This window comes from Capricornis sumatraensis, chromosome 14 (assembly GCF_032405125.1).
Source record: "Capricornis sumatraensis isolate serow.1 chromosome 14, serow.2, whole genome shotgun sequence".
Classification (NCBI taxonomy): Eukaryota; Metazoa; Chordata; class Mammalia; order Artiodactyla; family Bovidae; genus Capricornis; species Capricornis sumatraensis.
In genome coordinates, this window is record NC_091082.1 from 78477490 (window position 1) to 78499257 (window position 21768).

Here is a 21768-nt window from a genome sequence, read left to right on the forward strand (position 1 = left end):
ACTTGGAAAACTTAGCACCCTCTAACAACCTTTTATAGGAAATTCTGAGGACATGATGCAGCAATAGGGAGAAAGGGAAAGGAATGGAATCCTGGAATTACAGAAATTCAAGAGAAGCAGACCTAGAGAAAAACTGGATCAGTTTAGAGCAGGAGGAAAGGCCCTAAGAAACTGGTATCTAAAGCAGAATCATTAGGGTATCTTATCACATGGAGATTGGGAGGAAAAAACTGAGAGTATGTTAAAGGTGGGAAAAAACAGATAATTAGAAATTCCAGGAAATACTTTAAAAAAACTAAATAAGAAAGGATATATATTATTTAGCTCTGGAGCCTATGCAGTCACACATAAACCCTGCCCACTGGCTTTCAACTTTTAGAATTAACTTAACAATTTATATAAAACTTAATTATGGCCATAGAAAATATTAACCTTAAAAATGTAAAGATGACAAAAGCTGAGGGTGAAAGGAGAGAAGGAGAAACTGAGGGGCACTACCTTTCCAACTTCACTTCCCATCATTCCCCCTTTACATCCTAAGTTCCATTCATGCTGACAGTTCCAAGTTCCCCAGGTGGCCTGTTTGCACATGTACTGGCTGGAATGCACTTTCCCATCATTATTTCTTCATTTTCTTTAGAAGCAAATAAAGACAGTGCCCATGCAAACACTACTCAATGAGTAAAAAACTATTTTTTAAAATTTTTAATTGGAGGATAACTGCTTTACAAGGCTGTGTTAGTTTCTGCTGTACAAACAGCGTGAACCAGCTCTATGTATACATATATCCCCTCCGTCTTGAGCCTCTCTCCCACCCCTCTAGGTCATCACAGAGCACTGAGCTGAGCTCCCTGTGCTAAACAGTAGCTTCCTACTAGTTATCTACTTTAAACATGTTACTTATATACGTCAGTACTACTTTCTCAATTCATCCCACTCTCTCCTCTTGCAGGAGAAAACTTTAGTCAAAGGATTTGAAGTCTACCAGGACCTAAACACAACTATACCTTGTACTGTGAGACAGAGAATCAGGATATGTTAAGCCTAATATCATTAATTTATAAAACTTCCTCTGTACTAATTTCAAGCTTATCAAGTGCAGTGTTAAGTGTTAGTCTCTGAGTTGTGTTAGACTCTTACAACCCCACAGACTATAGCCCACCAGGCTCCTCTGTCCATGGGATTCTCCAGGCAAGAATACTGGAGTGGGATGCCATTTCCTTCTCCAGGGGATCTTTCTGACCCAGGATAGAATTCAAGTCTCCTGCAGTGCAGGCAGATTCTTTACCGTCTGAGCCACCAGGGAAGCCCAGAGCTACTGCAAACTAGCAAGCGCAGTAGTTCTAAAATTTGTCCACAAATTATTTGATACTCCTTTCTTCAGAAAGTGGAGTCTACTTCTGCCGTCAATGTGGGCTGGACTAAAGTGACTTGCTTCCAGGGAACAGAGTGAATACTGCGGAAGTGATGCAACATGACTTCCAAGGTGGATTTCTGCTGGAGTCACAAGAGATCTCAAGGTTCACAGAATAAACTATTTGAGAAAAAAGTAACACCTATATAGTTGAGTACAGAACCTAGCTTATCCCCTGACTCATTTGATATTAGCGAACTTTGTAAGAAGTTTTTGAAGTAAATTAGAGTCTTTAGAAAAATGTAAGGAAGTTTTACACTGTACTCTTTGGTGTCAGTTTATGAAACCTATTTAGAAAGACTGTACCACCAAATTAACAGGTATTTAAGACAAGTTCAGGTTTTTTAACAGTACAAATTGTATCTGACTATATAAGTATCATGGAATACATGAAAACTTTCAGTCTCAACCACATTGGTATGTTAATTCATTCTCAAGAGAGGAAGGTCAGTTTCTCAAGAAACATGATGTTCATGGTGAATTTTCAATGAGTTTATTTCTCGGTCTTATACATGCAGATACATGATTTCTTATCATATAAAATACAAATATAAATTAGCCAAGCTCGTGACATAGTCACAAATGCTAGTTTATTAATTTAGGATGATAAATTATTCCAAGTACTATATCTGTCCATGGGATTTCCCAGGCAAGAATACTGGAGTGGGTAGCAATTTCTTCCTCCAGGGGGTCTTCCCAACTCAGGGATTGAACCCACGTCTCCTGCATTGGCAGGCAGATTCTTTACCACTGAGCCACCAGGGAAGCCCAGTTAAACTTTAAGCAGACCTATCAGTTCAGTCATTCAGTTATGTCTATTTGTGACCCCATGGACTGCAGCACACCAGGATTCCCTATCACCAACTCCTAGAGCTTGCTCAAACTCATGTCCATAGAGTCGGGATGCCATCCAACCATCTCATCCTCTGTCATGCCCTTCTCCTCCTGCCTTCAATCTTTCCCAGCATCAGGGTTTTTTCTAATGAGTCAGTTCTTCGCATCAGGTAGCTAAAGGATTGGAGCTTCAGCTTCAGCATCAGTCCCTCCAATGAATATTCAGGACTGATTTCCTTTTGGATGGACTGGTGGGATCTCCTTGCAGTCCAAGGGACTCTCAAGAGTCTTCTTCAAGACCACACTTCAAAAGCATCAATTCTTCAGTGCTCAGCTTTCTTTACGGTCCAACTCTCACATCTGTACTGGAAAAACAATAGTTTTGACTATGTGGACCTTTGTTGGCAAAGTAATGTCTCTTCTTTTTAATATGCTGTCTAGGTTGGTCATAACTTTTCTTCTAAGAAGCAAGTGTCAAATTTCATGGCTGCAGTCACCATCTGCAGTGATTTTGGAGCCCAAGAAAATAAAGTCTGTCACTGTTTCCATTGTTTCCCCATCTATTTGCCATGAAGTGATGGGACTAATCTTAGTTTTTTGAATGAATTTTAAGCCAGCTTTTTAACTTTCCTCTTTCACCTTCATTAAGAGGCTCTTTAGTTCCTCTTTGCTTTCTGCCATAAGGGTGGTGTCATCTGCATATCTGAGGTTACTGATATTTCTCCCAGCAATCCTGATTCCAGCTTGTGCTTCATCCAGCCTGGCATTTCACATGATGTACTCTGCATATAAGTTAAATCAGCAGGGTGACAGTATACAGCCTTGATGGACTCCTTTCCCAATTTTGAACCAGTCTGTTGTTTCATGTCCAGTTGTAACTGTTGCTTCTTGACCTGCATATAGATTTCTCAGGAGGCAGGTCAGGTGGTCTGGTATTCCCACCTCTTGAAGAATTTTCCAGTTTGTTGTGAGCCACACAGTCAAAGGCTTTGGCATAGTCAAACAAAGCAGAAGTAGATGCTTTTTCTGGAACTCTCTTGCTTATAGGAGAAGCCAAATCATAACCAGAATGGTATCCAGTGTATTTTCTACTGAAAGTGAAAGAAGTGAAGTCGCTCAGTCATGTCCGACTCTTTAAGACCCCATGGACCCCACCAGACTCCTCCGTCCGTGGGATTCTCCAGGCAAGAATACTGGAGTGGGTTGTCATTTCCTTCTCCAGGGGATCTTCACAACCAGGGATCAAACCCAGGTCTCCCACATTACAGGCAGATGCTTTAACCTCTGAGCCACCAGGGAAGCCCAATTTTCTACTGCTTAATAACAAATTATCCCAAACTTTAGAGGCTTAAAACAAGAATTATTATCTATCACAATTTCATTGGGTCAGAGATTCAGACAACTTATCTTTGCTTCATGGTATCTAAGTCCTCAAGCTAAAAAAACTAGAAAACTAGGGACTGCAAACATATGAAGGCTCAATCACTCATATGTCTTATAGTTGATTCTGGCCTCTGGCTGAACGACTAGTTAGGGCTAGTGCCAGAACCCCCATATGTGACCTCTCCATATGGCTTCAGCTTCCTCATCATATGGTGACTTGGTTCCAGGGGCAAGTGATTTGAAAGATCTAACAAAGAACAAAACATGACTTTTATGAGGAAAATTATAAAACTCTGAAGAAATATATCAAAGACATAACTAACAGAGATACATTTTGGATTACAACAGGGTATTTTGCTAGAACTTGAAGAGTTGCTCTCACAATTCATCTGGGAAACCAAACAACCAAGAATAGCCAAGATGATTTTCAAGACAAAGAAGGGAACAGTGATCTTATTACACAAGGTAATTAAAACTAAACGGTATTGTGCAGGAATAGACAAAAAGACCACAGGCTAGGGAAATAAGGCACCTACAAATACGTGCCATACATAGAAGATATACAACAGAATTGGTGTGTTTTTTAAAAAAAAAGTCAATGGGGAATTTCAAAATAAATTATGCAAAGACTACTTGCTATTCATATTAAAAAGTTAGATTCCCTCACTTATTTATACATTTAATTCCAAGAGAACTAAAAAATTAAATGTGAATAGGAAAATTATGAAGTATTTAGAGTTTTCTAAACAACTCTGAATGGCATCCAGCACACACACACACACAAAATTTATAAATCAGTAAGATAAAGAAAATAAACCTACAGAAAGGCATGTGAAACACAAAGCACCAATAAAGACAAGACATTTAACCACACTAGTTAAGGAGAAAAATGTAAATATATATAAACTGTATATATGAGTTTATGTATGAAATGCCATATATCATTTCATACTTATTGCATAAGGTTGACAAAAACTGTGGGCAAGACTTCTGTTTCTGGCAGACCAATCTTCCTATAGTAAACTACTAAAAACTGGACAAAATACATGAGGTAATTGTCTTCAGATGCTGGAAAACAGGTAGTACAGGACTGCTATTTCTGAGAGAAGGAAAAGAGAGTGAGTTCCACAACTGCAACAGCTCTATTTGTAACTGCAGTACAGGAAGAAACAATACAGGTTCAAAATAGCAAACGCCAAATAGACTGAGCTAAACAGACACTGCAGATCAAGGCTCCTGAATGGCTGGAATTTGCATGGAAAAGTACTAGAAAGAAGCTAACTATACAGAAAAGGAATTTTCTACTTTTCTATTTGTACTGAAGTAACAGTAGGACATTTTTATTCTATCAATATTCAGCAAATCATTTTGAATGTAAACCAACCTTAGCTTCCTGGCATAAATCCCAATAATCATGAGGTATTATCTATGTGCTGCTAAATTCAATTTACTAATCTTGTGTATAAGATTTTTCCATCTATGTTCATAAGGGATTTTGGTCTGTAATCACTTTTCCTTGTACTGTCCTTGCCAGGGTTTTTAATTAGGACTCAGTTAAATAGATGTAAGACTTACTCAGACTTTTGTTTCTTCCTGTGTCAGTTTGAGAAAGCTGTTTGTTTATTTCAAGGGATTTTCCCCACTCCTCTCCTCTAAGTTTTCAAATTTATTGGCATTATTATATACCTGCAAGCTATGAATTTCTAGATAATTGTAAGGTACAAATTATTACTATAAAAGAAGCTAAATCTTTTAGTCCACAGGGAGATCAACTTTTAGCAAAACAAGCTTAAGAGCTCCAGACCTGCTCTCCAGTGAAACTGATGAAAATCATTTAAAAAATAACTTTTTAAAGCCTCTGGAAATAATCCTAAGGCGAAAAGTAAATGAGGAATCATCTATCCAAGAGTATCTATGAATATCTGAAGCGAAAAGCCAATCTTAGTATCTGAACCAAGATAGTTTTCTCCCTTTCTCCTGTCAGCTCAGCTAGGCAGAAATTCCACTCCAGAGAGGTACACCCAAGGATACCTCTACCTCCAGCTCCCAGACAGCTTTCTTTAGGTATGGAGCAGAATGCTGGCAGTTCTCATTCTGCCCACAGCTACCTGTTGCTGAGGTCAACTCCCAGGCCAGTGTTGTCAAGAACGGTAGACGTGCTTCTCCTACCTGGGTAGAAGTCCGATCTTCTACCCAACCTCGATCCATGGGACAAAGACTCTACTCTTGGTGCAGAACCACTGAGAACACTGGGGTTCCAATTACCTTAGTCTTGGACTATAAGGTTGTAGTTCCATACTGGAAGAGGAAAGCCAACAGAATCTCAGACGCCTGCCCCCTCTCCACCTCACATTCAGCTCCTGAAATGGGTTGTTCCTCAGAGAGAAGCATGCCATTTTCCCCACTCCTAGCTCCAGAGCTCTGGCTCACAAGATTTTGCCTGGGGAAGAGGGAGAAACAAGCCATAAATCGGCTGTTTTGTCTCTTCCCAAAGGAATTGGCTTCATTTTCAACAGAGCATGAAAAGTTCAAGCTTAAATTTAAGCTGAATCTCTCAAGACAATGGCAGTTGTGGTAAAAGGTAACAGATCTGTAGATTCAATGAGGATATAAGGCTAAACTCTAGACTGGAGAGTTTGCAAGATAATATCAGATAAAGGAGCAGCTTAGAGGAGCCCTCCTGGTGTCAGAACAAATATCGAACACTAATATCAAGAACTATCCCTTCAAAGGAGCCTGAATTTGATTGGATTGCTGAACAATGATGCTCCACTGCATTGTTGAAAACAAGATAGCAGTTAGTGGAAAGTCACTGGAATTTAAAGTTGAGGCTGTGGTCAGGAAAAGACAAAAAGTCCTAGTCAGTTGGTCAAGAATCTGCCTGCAATGCAGGAGACCCAGTTCAATTCTTGGGTCGGGAAGATCTGCTGGGGGATAGACTACCCACTCCAGTATTCTTGACCTTCCCTTATGGCTCAGCTGGCAAAGAATCTGCCTGCAATGCGGGAGACCTGGGTTGGATCCCTGGGTTGGGAAGATCCCCTGGAGAAAGGAAAGGTTCCCTACTCCAGCATTCTGGCCTGGAGAATTCATGTATAGTCCATGGGGTTGCAAACAGTCTGACAGACTGAGCGACATTCACTTTCACTTTCTTTTCTTGTCACAACTACTGCCATTTCCCTGGAGAAGGAAATGGCAACCCACTCCAGTATTCTTGTTTGGGAAATCTCATGAACAGAGGAGCCTGGCAGACTATGGTCCATGGGATCACAAAGAGTCGGACACAATTGAGCACGCCAAAAAAAAAAAAAAAGGGAGGCCATAATTGTATGCTTCCATTCATGCAAAATGTTTAGAATAGGGAAATCTATAGAAACAGAACATAGATAAGTGACTGCTTAGTGTAGGGATGGCAGGGATGAAGGGATAATGGAGGTAATAGTTAAAGAGTATAACATTTTTTTTGAGATAATGAAAATGTTCTAAATTGACTACAGTGACAGTAGCACTTATCTGTGAATATACCGAAAGCCACTGAATTATATACTTTAAAAGATGAACTTTATAGTACATAAATCATATCTAAATAAAGATGTTTAAAAAATTTAATCCAGTCCCTAAAATACTTTTATGTCAAATACCTAAGATATTATTCAAAGAGAGTAAAAGTTTAAGGATAAATTACAGTTTAAAGATCATATACACATAATAATCACACAAACTTCATTCCACCATAAATGTACATGTTTACAACAGATGCTTAGAATATTCTTGCTTTGTCTTTATATTGCCTTTATATTTCATGGAACATGTAAATGAAAATTAAAAACCATCATGTAAGAGTTAATAATAAGAACACAGGCAAAACATTCTCTGACACAGACAAAGAGAAATACTGTATGACATTCCTTATATGTAGAATCTAAAAAAAAATGATACAGTTGAATTTACAGAACAGAAAGAGAGACCTACAGACTTGGAGAATGAACTTATGGTTGCTGGAGGGATGGGATAGTAAGGGAGTTTGGGAAGGACAAGTACATACGGCTACATTTAAAACGGATAATCAACAAGGACCTACCTTATGTGCAGTGCATGGAACTCTGCTCAAAGTTATGTGGCAGCCTGGATGGGAGGGGAGTTTGGGGGAGAATGGATACATACATAAGTATGGCTGAGTTCCTTCCTTGTTCACTTGAAACTATCACAACACTCTTTGTTAACCAGCTATACCACAATACAAAATAAAAAGTTTAAAAAAATTCTCTGACAGAAATTTTACTGGGGCTTCCCTGGTGGCTCAAACTGTAAAGAATCTACCTGTAATGCAGGAGACCGGGGTTTGATCCCTGGGTTGGGAAGATCCCCTGGACAAAGAAATGGCAATCCACTCCAGTATTCTTGCCTGGAAAATTCCATGGACAGAGGAGCCTAGCAGGCTACAGTCTACAGGATGGCAAAGAGTTGGACACGACTGAGAGACTAATTTTCTTTTCTTTTCTGACAGAAATAATATCAGTGATTGGTCAGTCTCCCAAAGCAACCGAAATAAAAGCAAAAACAAATAGGACCTAGTCAAGCTTATAAGCTTTTGCACAGCAAAGGAAACCATAAACAAAATGAAAAGACAGCCCATGGAGTGGGAGAAAATATATGCAAATGATGCAACCAACAAGGGCTTAATTTCCAAAATAAACAAATATTAAACCAACAGCTTCCACAATTCAGTAACAAACAAACAACCCAACTGGAAAATGGGCAGAAGACCTAAACAGACTTTTCCCCAAAGACATACAGATGGCCTAAAGGCACATGCAAAGATGCTCCTCATCACTAATTATTGGAGAAATGCAAATCAAAACTACAATGAGGTACCACCTCACACAGGCCAGAATGGCCACCATCAAAAAGTCTACAAGTACTTCCCTGGTGGCTCAGACGGTAAAGCATCTGCCTACAATGTGGGAGACCCGGGTTCAAGCCCTGGGTTGGGAAGATCCCCTGGAGAAGGAAATGGCAATATACTCCAGTACTGTTGCCTGGAAAATCCCATGGACTGAGCCTGGAAGGCGACAGTCTATGGGGTCGCAAAGAGTCGGACAAGACCGAGCGACTTCTCTTTTCACTTTTACACTGTTAATGGGAATGTAAATTGTGCGACTGCTATGGAAAACAGTCTGGAGTTTCCTCAAAAAACTAGAATTGCCAAATGATCCAGCAATCTCCCTGCTGGGTATACACCCAGACAAAACTATAATTTGAAAAGATACGTGCACACCTATGTTCATAGCAGCATTATTTACAATAGCCAAGACAGAGAAACAATCAAAATGCCCATCAACAGATGAATGGGTAAAGAAGCTGTAGTATTTTATATATACACACACATGCATGCACACACAAACACACAAACAATGAACTATTATTCAGCCATAAAAAAGAATGAAATAATGTCATTTGAAGCAACATGGATGTACCTAGAGATTATTATAATAAGTGAAGTATATTAGAAAGAGAAAGACAAGTATCATATGATACCACTCACATGTGGAATCTAGAATATAACACAAATAAACATATTAAATCCAACAGGCTACAGATATAGAGAACAGACTTGTAGTTGCCAAGGGGAAGAGGAGAGTGCAGAGGGGAAGGATTGAGAGCTTGAGATTAGCAGATGCAAACTATTATATATAGGATGGATAAACTACAAGGTCATATTTTATAGCACAGAGAACTATAATCAATATTCTGATAAACTATGAACAGTTTCAGTTCAGTCGCTCAATCAAGTCTGACTCTTTGCGACCTCATGGAATGCAGCATGTCAAGCTTCCCTGTCCTTCACCAACTCCTGGAGCTTACTCAAACTCATGTCCATCGAGTCAATGATGCCATACAATCTTCTCATCCTCTGTCATTCCCTTCTTCTCCCGCCTTCAATCTTTCCCAGCATCAGGGTCTTTTCTAGTGAGTCAGTTCTTTGCATCAGGTGGCCAAAGTATTGGAGTTTCAGCTTTAGCATCAGTCCTTCCAATGAATATTCAGGACTAATTTCCTTTAGGATAGACTGGTTGGATCTCCTTGCCGTCCAACGGACTCTCAAGGGTCTTCTACAACATCACAGTTCAAAAGCATCAATTCTTTGGTGCTCAGCTTTCTTTATAGTCCAACTCTCACATCTATACATGACTACTGGAAAAACCATAGCTTTGACTAGATGGACCATTGTTGGCAAAGCAATATCTCTGCTTTTTAATATGCTGTCTAGGTTGATCACAGCCCATAATATTAATGATAATATATAATACTGTCCTTAATATTAAAGTTAATATATACATATATACATGTATAACTAAATCACTTTGCCAAACAACAGAAATTAACACACTGCAAATAAATTATACTTCAATAACATTTTTTTAAAAGAGATGATAATAATAGCTTATTAATATGGCCATGTAAGGCTGGTTTTAAGAACAGTACACTGAATAAAATAATTACATTCAGAACAGCAATATAACCTGGAGTTTTCCCTTGTCATATGGTTTTACTGGTACTGTCTTAAATGAATATTATCAGAAAATCTAGTCTACATTCATTTCTTTCAAGACCTCAAATACCGAGAACATTGAAATCTTAAAATATTCATTATCAAAAAATCTTCCTCTTCTTGTCCACTGTCATAAAAGTTAATATGATATACTAAACTTCAAAGAGATAACTAAATTATTTCAAGTTGTTCATTATTTTACATTTAAGAACAGTTTGAAGGTCTAGGTATCAGAAGTCATAACAGAAATAACAGTTTTATAGGTATAATTTTTCTTAAAAGAAAAAAGGTAACATATTTCCAAATACTGCTGCTCACATATTTGAAATCTAAAGTAGGCGCTCATATAAGATTCATGCTACAAATTATAGAACAAGCACCGTATCATAGCAACCCAGCAATACCACTACAGTGACACGCTGAGGATGCAATCCAAGATTCTAATTTAAGAAACTGGCACAGAATATAGGACATGTAGCTTTTTTTGGCAATACCCCTAGAACATTAATAACTAGGAGTCTAAAATCAGCTTTTATTTGAAACTTTAGAGGATCAAGCTATTACAAAGTAACAACGGAAATGTTTATTAACAAATGATTCATAGCATTGTAACTAAATATGACTTAGTTAAGGGTCTATGAATTCCTTAAAATTGAAAATGCTGGAAAAATTGTAGATATCACATTTTAGAAATCTGAATATATGCACCCTACCAGTCTGATAATACATTCTAATATACAACTGTATATACCATTTTAAGAAAACCCCTAGAACACCATCTAAAACTTTAAAGACACAGATATTAAAACATAAATATTAACATGTCTTACTCAACTACCATTCAAATATGAGTATGTCCAGAACTACTACACTACAGAAGGGTTTAAGTAACTGCTCAATCTTTATCTCAAAAAGTTCACTATGTTACTTTTTTTTTCCAATTAAAAAAACCACTTTAAAGTAGATAAGAACAAGAAATGAAGATAAGCTAGTGAAGATAAGCTTAAATGAAGATAAGCATGTTACATGGATCTCTCGGAATGTAGAACCTTGAGAAGCAGAATACTGAAAAGAGGCTCCTAGGAGAATAAATGGAATATCTCTATCAATCTGCTTAATTTGATTATAAAGCCTACTATTCGTTAAATACAGTAAAGGTTTTAGAAGCACTCTTGTTGATAAAAGTGAAAGAGGAGAGTGAAAAAGTTGGCTTAAAGCTCAACATTCAGAAAACTAAGATCATGGCATCTGGTCCCATCACTTCATGGCAAATAGATGGGGAAACAAAGGAAACAGTGGCTGACTTTATTTTTCTGGGCTCCAAAATCACTGCAGATGGTGATTGCAGCCATGAAATTAGAAGATGCTTACTCCTTGGAAGGAAAGTTATGACCAACCTAGACAACATATTAAAAAGCAGAGACATTACTTTGTCAACAAAGGTCCATCTAGTCAAGGCTATGGTTTTTCCAGTGGTCATGTATGGATGTGAGAGTTGGACCATAAAGAAAGCTGAGTGCCAAAGAATTGATGCTTTTGAACTGTGGTGTTGGAGAAGACTCTTGAGAGTCCCTTGGATGGCAAGGAGATCCAACCAGTCCATCCTAAAGGAGATCAGCCCTGGGTGCTCATTGGAAGGACTCATGCTGAAGCTGAAACTCCAATACTTTGGCCACCTGATGCGAAGAGCTGACTCACTGGAAAAGACCCTGATGCTGGGAAAGATTGAGGGCAGGAGGAGAAGAGGACAACAGAGGATGAGATGGTTGGATGGCATCACCGACTCAATGGACATGGGTTTGGGTTAACTCCGGGAGTTGGTGATGGACTGGGAGGCCTGGTGTGCTGCAGTCCATGGGGTCGCAAAGAATCGGACAAGACTGAGTGACTGAACTGAATTGAACTAAACTGTTTCATTTGGGGCCTCTGGGGAACAAGAAGTATGAAGTGTTTTTATAGATGGTTCTGATAGCTGTGATGAGTTTCGTCTTTTAGCTAACTCTACCTGCATCCCATAAGAAACACCTGCTATTGTGTTAAGAAAAAGGATTACTTACTTTAACAAGGTTGTTGAAGTTTCTAGAGCAAGTCCTATGATAGTCCACAAAATACCCTACCTACTCCCCTCCTCTATCTGACCAGAGATGGGCTTTAGGGTGGTGGTGGTGGTGCAATTCAAGGACCCTGGAATTATATATAAAATACTGTATATATTTTCTGAGAAGATGATGGATTCAATTAGATTTTCTAAAAGATCCATGTATAATCTCCCTAAAATAAAGAACCACTACTCTTAGAAATTATTTTATCTCCTTTTATGGATAATATAAGGAATTTTCATAATCAAGATTTAGAATTATTTGACTCAGCATTTCCAAAAATAATAAAATATAGTCAGAAACAATTCTAAATAGATTTCATTTTTTGTTTCAGAAATGTGCTATTTATAATATTTTATTAAAGTCAAAGTAATGAATTATAAAACAGCATACATTATTATATGATCTCACTAATGGAAAATCTAAGATGATGCTCAAATTTTTAGAAGTTTCTTCTGGCTGGGGATTTTTACTTTCTATCTTTTAAGATTCTCTTTTGGCTTGTTTTTTAAGAGTGAGTCTGTAAGTTTATACAAAAATAATAAAGCCATTATACAAGAAATAGGGAAGTTAAGAATATGACATTTCTTACTGCATAGTCTTTAAATGAGTTTATTTTAGAAAACCATGAAAACTGAGATTACTCATGACTCATTGCAAGTATTGTATCCTAAAATAGTCATTCTTATTCCACAGAAGAAACTACTTTTCTAGATTTTTTTTAAAGCAGTTCTCAAAATATTAAAATATATTATGTGTAAGCTTACCCAGGTGGTACAAATTAAAAACAGAATTATCAAACTATATGAAGTACCAAAATCAGTGCCTAGGTATCTGGTAGGTATGTAAAAGCTGGGTTATTTTTTTAACCTCTCTTACATGAATCATAGAAATTTCCTGTGAAGAGAATACTGTGAAAATTAAATGCACCTTTAAAATATTTCATTCTCACATTTGCTACTTTATTTCCACTTCGGATTCAAATTTAGTCTGGGAGCACAAATGTATGTAGATAACTACTTAAGGAGATGACATATTGTCTAACTTCAGTTTTGGGGGTGGAATTTAGCAGTCAAGTGATAAGATGAATTGGCCCAGTTGACTTTTATTATACTCAAGTCTCAATTATCTGACTGCAATTTATTTTCCTTCCTTGAATTGGGAAATAATGATTAGAAAGTACAATGTTAACGTGGTCACAGTTAAAAAATTTTTTTTCAAAACTATTTGTACATAGCACGTGTAGCGGGGAACAGAGAGGAAAAAAATAAGTGGACAGAATTTAATCAGTTTGTGATATCCCATAATAATTCCATAATTCCTCAAAGCTGCTAATTACAGATTATAACTTTTAACTGAGTAGAGACACCAAATTATAAATCTAGCTGACACAAATGTGCTAACTGATAAAAGTTCACTTCATCTTGCTTCTCAGTACTCATTCACAAAACAGATACTCTCCAATTTCTTCTACAGAAAAACTTTATGTTACTTAAAAAATGGAAGAACTGTGCTGAAAGGAAGACCTGCAAAGAAGATCAACAAAGCATTTTTATTCCAGGAGAATTTGAGACGTAAAGATCTTTTGCTTTACAGGGTCTTGGAAAAACCTATGTTCAGTACTGGCCTACCTGCCCAGGTCCTGTAAGAAATCAGTATCTTTCTTGTAAGGCTCTCAATTATTTCTCCTTTGCACTGTTTAGAACATAAAGAGCTAAAAATAAAAAATAAAGTGCTAATTTTGCTTTACTGCAGACAATACATATCTTCAGTTTCACATTAAAGAGGAGGAATTAACTGAGAAGATGAAGTTATAAATGACTTGCACAAGAATATAACCTATATGTTTTGGTTTCTTCATCAACAAAATGCTCAATTTGGAGCTGTACGTAAACTATCACTCAATTATAAATCATTATAAAATTGTAAATTACTGCATGGCACAAAATGGTGTTTTTCTTTAAATCAATTTAATAGCATTGGCTTCATTATTTCACTCAATAAATATTAAAACCAAGCACTGAATGCCTAAATACTGGGAAGGAAGTTATGGCTCTTAGGTCCTGAAGTATTTAACTTCTAGTCTAAAGGCAGAAAACAGTCAATTAAATAACTTACCATATTCACGCATCTGTCCCAACATATTTTGTGATCACCTCACACATATATCAAGGATATCTTACCACTATATGATGTCTTGTACAGACACTGCACTCAATGGGGCTAGATAATCCCATTTTGGCCAAAAGATATAGTGGTCAGCATCTCAAACTACTAACATTTTCTAATAAACAATCTCAACATCTTTTAATTCATGTTTAGAAGTTACAGAAATTACCAATGGGCACTCTCTGATTCACACATCCAAAAGTCTATTTGATATTTATACCCAGGTTTCTGAAAGACATCTCAAACTTAGAATGTCTAAATTATAACTCTGAATTTTTCCTCTTTATTGGTTCTTTTCCTAATGTATTCCTTCTCAGTGGTGGTAGATCTAAGCACTCAGCTAGCTGGAGAAGGCGATGGCACCCCACTCCAGTACTCTTGCCTGGAAAATCCCATGGACGGAGAAGCCTGGTAGGCTGCAGTCCATGGGGTCGCGAAGAGTCAGACACAACTGAGCAACTTCACTTTCACCTTTCACTTTCATGCACTGGAGAAGGAAATGGCAAGCCACTCCAGTGTTCTTGCCTGGAGAATCCCAGGGACAGGGCAGCCTGATGGGCTGCTGTCTATGGGGTCGCACAGAGTCGGACACGACTGAAGCGACTTAGCAGCAGCAGCTGTCCAAGCTAAAACACCTGAGAAATATCTCTGATTCCTACCTTTGTCTGTCCATCTCCTCCATATAACTCGTCGACAGGTCCCAGCTTAGCTGTACTTTGAACACATTTCTTTTCTCCATCTTTATTGCTACCACCCAGCCCTAGCCATATCATATCTCATCTAGCCTATTAAAACAAACTCTTGACTGGTCCTCCTTCTAAAAACCTAGTTCTGCTACAATCCATTCTCCACCCAGCAGCTCGAGTGATACTTTTTTTGTCAAACTTCTTGAAAGAGATGTCCATACTTAATGACTTGGCTCTCCATTTCCATTCACTCCCCACCTTAGAGAACTCTGGTTTCAAGATCATCAACCCTCTGAAATGCATCTCGAGTCACCAGTGTTGCCTGAAGACTACCAAACCCATGGAAGCTTTTCAGTTCTTAAATATTTGACCTGTCAGCCACTCTTCTGACTGCTACTAGCCCCACCTCATCCCTATTTAAAAACACATTTTCTTCCTTTGACCACCTTGTCCCTACCCTCTCCTGTCCCTACTCTCTCCTATCTTCCACTCAAGCTGTTGCTCCTTTTCCTCTGATCATCATCTAAATGATGATATTCTTTGCCCTTTTTTTGTACTGTACATTTCCAGTAAGCAGCTGCTTCTACTTGCATCTCTTCAAAAATCATCTTTAATCTAAAGTTTCTAAATGCTGATTCCTAGCACAGCTCTTTCTACTTAGCTCCAGACCCAAATATCTAATTTCCTACTTGACTCTTCACTTCTATTTCCACAGGTAGTTCAACCCGTCCCACATGTAGAACCACTATCTTTTCCCACATCTGATCTTCTACTCTTTTTCCCTTTCAGTAAACTGCTGCTATACATCTAGTTGCCCAAGTCAGGAATGTATCATCATTGATTTTTCCCTCTTTCCAAGTCCCTGCTGTGATATCACTCACTCCTACTTAGACAAGGAGACCATTAGCTCTTGCTTGTGTTACTGTGCCAGCATTTACAGGCTTCCCTGGTGGCTCAGATGGTAAAGAACCCTGCAATTCAGGAGACCAGGGTTCAATCCCTGGGTCAGGAAGATCCCCTGGAGGAGGGCATGGCAACCCCCCTTCAGTATTCTTGCCTGGAGAATCCCATGGCTACAGCCCATGGGCATGCAAAGAGACGAAGCACATCACAGCCACTTACTTACCTCTAAGGATGCCCACGTTGTCCTTGGCAGGCTTCTTAGAACCCACCTATCTTGGTCTAACACGTCTAGCCTTGCAGGTCTCAGCTTACCTGTCACTTTCTCCAGGGAGACTTCCCTGATCTTTCTCCTCTTACACAAAATTGACTTGAGTCCCTTACACACTCCCCTAGGCTTTTACTGCTTACTCTTATCACAACACTTGTCGCTAATTGAAACCACCAGTTTACATGTCTAGATGTACCCCACCAGACCACAGGCTCCTAAAGACATTTCAAAAGAAAAAGCATTCATCATTTTATTAACTTTACTGAGTAAAATTTTAACCTCTACAATGGTTCACCTAAAATTTAAGCACTATGAACATCAAAGAGGAAAATATTTCTGTATTAGATTTTTTCTTTATTAAATTTAAATTTTTACTTTATTTTACTTTACAATACTGTATTGGTTTTGCCATACATTGACATGAATCCATGTATTAGATTTTGAAAGCAAAGCATATTTCCAGTTTCACAGCAGGCAAACAAAATATTTTTCCTCTGGCTAATTAAAAGAAGAATGGTACTGCAAGTGAAAAAAAAACATATATCCCTATAGAAGTTATATTTTATTTTACTTATGACTTCAACAAATGTTTATCTTTAGAAAAGTTTGTTTAGAAAATTGTTTTAAAGACACCCCTCTTTGCTAAATCAAAATTCAGAGCTTATGACAAAAACTGTCTCATCATTTTTACTTTATAAATTTAAAGGCATAGGATTAACCATAAGTTCAAATAATTATCACCTTCTGATAATAATTATAATTCTAGAACATCCTTTATCAGTGAGTGTGAATCAAAGGCAAAGACCAATCAAACAGAGAAAATGTATCATTTCTGAAGCTAGAGTTAATATTTTACACTCCTTTACTACAAGTTAAGTCCAGTCTTTAAAAAATTCTGGTTTCATAGAGCTAACATTTTTTTAGTTATTGTCTGTGCAGTTTACTCACTAACTAAGCAGATTCTGAGGGAGCATCTAAGAGCTTAAAAACCCTATACTTTTTCTCCCTACCTTAAAGAAGGCTCTTGTGGTGAGAAAATAAGATGTTTATTTTATGTGTGTGCGTGTGTGCTTAGTCACTCAGTCGTGTCCAACTCTTGCGACCCCGTGAACTGTCGCTTGCCAGGCTCCTCTGTCCATGGGGAATTCTCCAGGCAAGAAAACTGGAGGGGGTTGCCATGCCCTCCTCCAGGAGATCTTCCCAACCCAGGGATCGAACCCAGGTCTCCTGCACAGATTTTTTTAAAATATAAATTTATTTATTTTAATTGGAGCTTAGTTACTTCATAATATTGTATTGGTTTTGCCATACATCAACATGAATCCGCCACGGGTGTACATGTGTTCCCCATCCTGAACCCTCCTCCCTCCTCCCTCCCCGTACCATCCCTTTGGGTCATCCCAGTACACCAGCCCCATGCATCCTGTATCCTGCATCAAACCTGGACTGGCGATTCGTTTCTTATATGATATTACACGTTTCAATGCCATTCTCCCAAATCATCCCACCCTCTCCCTCTCCCAGAGTCCGAAAGACTGTTCTATACATCTATGTCTCTTTTGCTGAAGAACAATGAAACTCTTTCCCAATGAAAGCTAAACCAGAATGACTCCTGAGGTCCCGTTCAGCACTGGGAGGCTCAACTAGACACAACAGCACAGTAAGGGAACCGTAAATGCAATTAGCAGCACCATTCCAGTAGGAGGAGTGAGTTCCCAAGAAATCCCTTGCCTTCAGTATCCGAGTTAGAAATAGGTTCTCTGGATTTTATGTGAACCTATGATACTCAGCAAACTACCAGAAAACCCTAATAGGTTTCTTTAAGAAATATGATCAAAACTGCACAATTTCTAAAATCCACCATTACTCACACGAAAACCCACATGAATAAATTTCTTCAGGGAAGAGTTCAAAAATATATACATAAAAAGTGGTCTGAAACTGCTTATTCTGCTCAGACAAGTACAACTTATTTCATATAAATGTAGTCTGTCCAGTAAAACTCTTTTGGCACATCACGAGGGTTACCTGTTACATAATACTGCACTAAAAGTAATTATATATTTAAAATCTGTTCCTTTCATCTCCTTCAAGGACATCCTTATAAATACATACTGAACCTTAAATTTAGAAACTACTGGAAATTAGTTATTTCAGTTTATCTGGTATTTATATACAGCTGTCCACATCTGGAAGTCAACCCAGTATTACTTTTCCACACAGATCTTACACAGTACCTTCCCCAGCAATAATGTTACATGTCACACCCGTCACTGGCAAAGCCCCAGAAGTCAAAGTGAAAGTAAAAGTGAAGTTGCTCTGTCCTGTCCGACTCTTTGTGACCCGTGTACTGTAGCCCACCAAGCTCCTCCGTCCATGGGATTCTCCAGGCAAGAATACTAGAGTGGGTTGCCATTTCCTTCTCCAGGCAAAGCCCCAAATACAGGAGCAAACAATCATCTGTTCCAAAACTATATCTACTATTTATCATGGTATTAAAAACCCAAAATTAATTTACTTAAAAAAACCCTGAATAAAGGTGTAAAGGGAGGGCTAACAGGTAATTTCTTAATCAAAACAGTGACGGCCTACATGATCATACTTGTTATGCACAGAACACTGTACTTTGGTACTATAACAGGATACGAAAACACAGGTGACTTCTGCTTTCACAAAAATCTTACCATCTCATTCTGGAGAGAGGACTTCACTAGGTAATGACTGAAACTGACTCAAAACAGCAAATCAGAAAACACGGGTATTATTCAAACTGGCTGGCAGAAAGGCCAAAGACAAGATACGGTTATAAAATGTAAACAGCCCCAGGTCACTGCTGCCCTACCTTCAGTTAAAGACTATGGTCAAGATTTAGAGGACAGATGTGAAAACCCTCTGAAGAAAAAATTTCTTTCTCTCTCTCTCCCCCCGCCTCAAAATGCTGTTTATTCTGCAAAATTCTGAAATGCTTCACAAATGTGTGTCATCCTTGTGCAGAAGCCATGCTCATCTTCTATAGTTCCAATTTTAGTATATGTGCTGCCAAGGCAACCACAAGAAAAACATTTCTTGATGCTAAATAAATATAAGGCATTATCAAAAACACAGTTATGATCAACAATATCTCATTTGTTCAACACCTAATAGTCAATTTATACAATAGTTATATTAGTCCTAAATCTTCAAGAGGTGGAACACTGCTGTGAACATCCAGCAAACAGTTTTACATTCCAGATTGGTTGGGATTATGTTACCCTGGATGACGGGATTAAAACTAGGCAAACTGCTTTCTTATGTTCTCACTTCTGCTTGACAGCTCAGCCACAGCTCCAAAAATCACAGAAAAAAACAAACCTGATCACCTTGTATCAAAGGATAACAGCGGAGTTTTAATTACGCTAACTACAACAAACTACAAAAGATCACGCCTAAAACTCCAGAATCCAACAGCATTCTCCCCCTTCAGGAAAGCAGCTGATTAGCCATAGGGGGCAGCAAAGTTAAGAGAGTGAAAAGTAAATAGCAGCAGGTGAAGTGAGGGCAGGAAATGTTAACAGGCTGGGTAATGAGCCATGAATATCTAGAGAAAAGCATAAAGTCTCAATTAATGAATTAAATCAATAGACAGATAATGTCAAACCAGTGATTCTCAACCCTGGCTGCACATTAGAATCATTCTGAGAGCTTTCAAAAATACAAATGCCTGCAACCTAGTTAGACCAATTTATTTAGAGTCACTTGAGGGTAAGACCCAGGCACTGATGTTTTTTAAAACTAAGAGCACAGCCAGGGTTGACAACCCTGCTAAACACATATAAAAAAAAATAAGCTAGTCTTCATCCCTGTCTTTTTACAATTTTAAAAAAGTTAAAATTCAAAGATTATCAAAAATCTATTATTTCCCAAATGTATTATTTTTGTTGATAAACCTGTCTTTGTCATCCAAAGTCTTTAACTCACTAAAGACCAACTCATCTTCAAGACTATCAAGGGAAAATACTATTCTTACAAGTAAAAATGATTAACTGAAGTTCAGAAGGGTTAACCAACCAGCCCAAAGTGATTGTGACTCATCAATAATGCAGGAAGACAACTTCAGTCTATTTACCGGATGGTACTCTGTCCCAGTGATCACACTATTTTACTTAAACACATTTAACTGGAGTCTTACTTTACAGGCACTTCATAAAAGGATGCAAAGTTCAACTGAGAATCAGAGGAGGTAATAAAACTGGGGGAAAAAGAAATCTGACCCTAAACAGGAATTCTGAAAATGTTAAATTAAGACTTAAATGGAAAAGTTTTTCCTTCATGTGAAGGCCAACAATGACACTATATTAATTTCTCTAGAGGTATATCCTAAAAGTTTTTAAAAATTAAAATGTAAGCTGACTAGAAGAAATATGGTATTATTAATACTTCCAGAAGATAGCTGTAAAATGACTAAAATGTTATATATTCCTTTGTAAACACACTTTTAACATATTCAGGTGAATTTCAACTCTCCTTTAATGCTATCCCAATTACTAAAATGGGTTCTGGGTTTAGATGAATGAAATTAACTTTGGGGAAAAAAATCTATAAACCTTAAAAGTTGAGTGAGTAGTGATCCTCACCAGCACAAAAAAAGTCATTAGTTAGGAAATTTCAAATCATGTCAGTGCTCTTGTACCAGATACCTTAAAGACCACATCAGTTCAGTTGCTCAGTCATGTCCGACTCTGCAACCACATACATCAAGAAAAACAAACAAACAAAAAGTGTTCCATAAAGATAAGGGAACTCTTCAAATGAACACCACTACTACAAGCCTCAATACCTCCAGGAGGACCCAACTTCTAAGAATATAACAACCAAGAAACTGAGGAAATTTGGGAAATTCTTTACCTCATCTGAAGCGGACTTTAATCTCAACGCCAGTTTCTGTTCTTGCCATTTACGGTCTGTCTCCTATGAGAGACTCACACCTATATAATTCTACTGGTTAATTCAATTTCTTTGCTTGATTAAAAAAAAACTTCTAACTATAGCATTCAACATTTAAAAAGTCATTTACCCTATTTCCATATCCACACTTATGCTGATGTATGGCTTCACCTCAGTGCACATAGATCATATCTGAGATCTGATTATAAATAATTTATACTTTACACTAGCAAAGCTTTACTATTTATGTGAACCCTTCATTTAAAAAATACTTTTAATTTGGATTTTCAAATATCAAAGAGAATGGGAACTAATATTCTTTGCCTATTTTTAGGAACCAATTACATTATTTCACATAAGCCCTACAATCCTAGGGAGATAGAAGGTTTTATCCCCATTTTACAGATAAGGAAAGCAACTCAGAAAGATTAAACTTTTACCTTTGACCCAGGGCTGACCCCAATGACCCAACTCGATTATCATCCTGCTCAAATGTTCATAAAGCAGGTTAACAGCAAAAATACTGAAATCATTTA

At 37.8% G+C, this 21768-nt stretch overlaps 1 protein-coding gene and 1 pseudogene across 2 annotated transcripts in view; both read right to left on the reverse strand.

Annotated features, from left to right (window-relative positions):
* PPP2R5A (protein phosphatase 2 regulatory subunit B'alpha) overlaps positions 1-21768 on the reverse strand; it is a 75904-nt gene that overhangs the window by 43055 nt on the left and 11081 nt on the right. The gene's annotated exons all lie outside the window — the stretch shown is intronic.
* On the reverse strand, positions 19261-19361 carry LOC138090939 (U6 spliceosomal RNA; annotated as a pseudogene).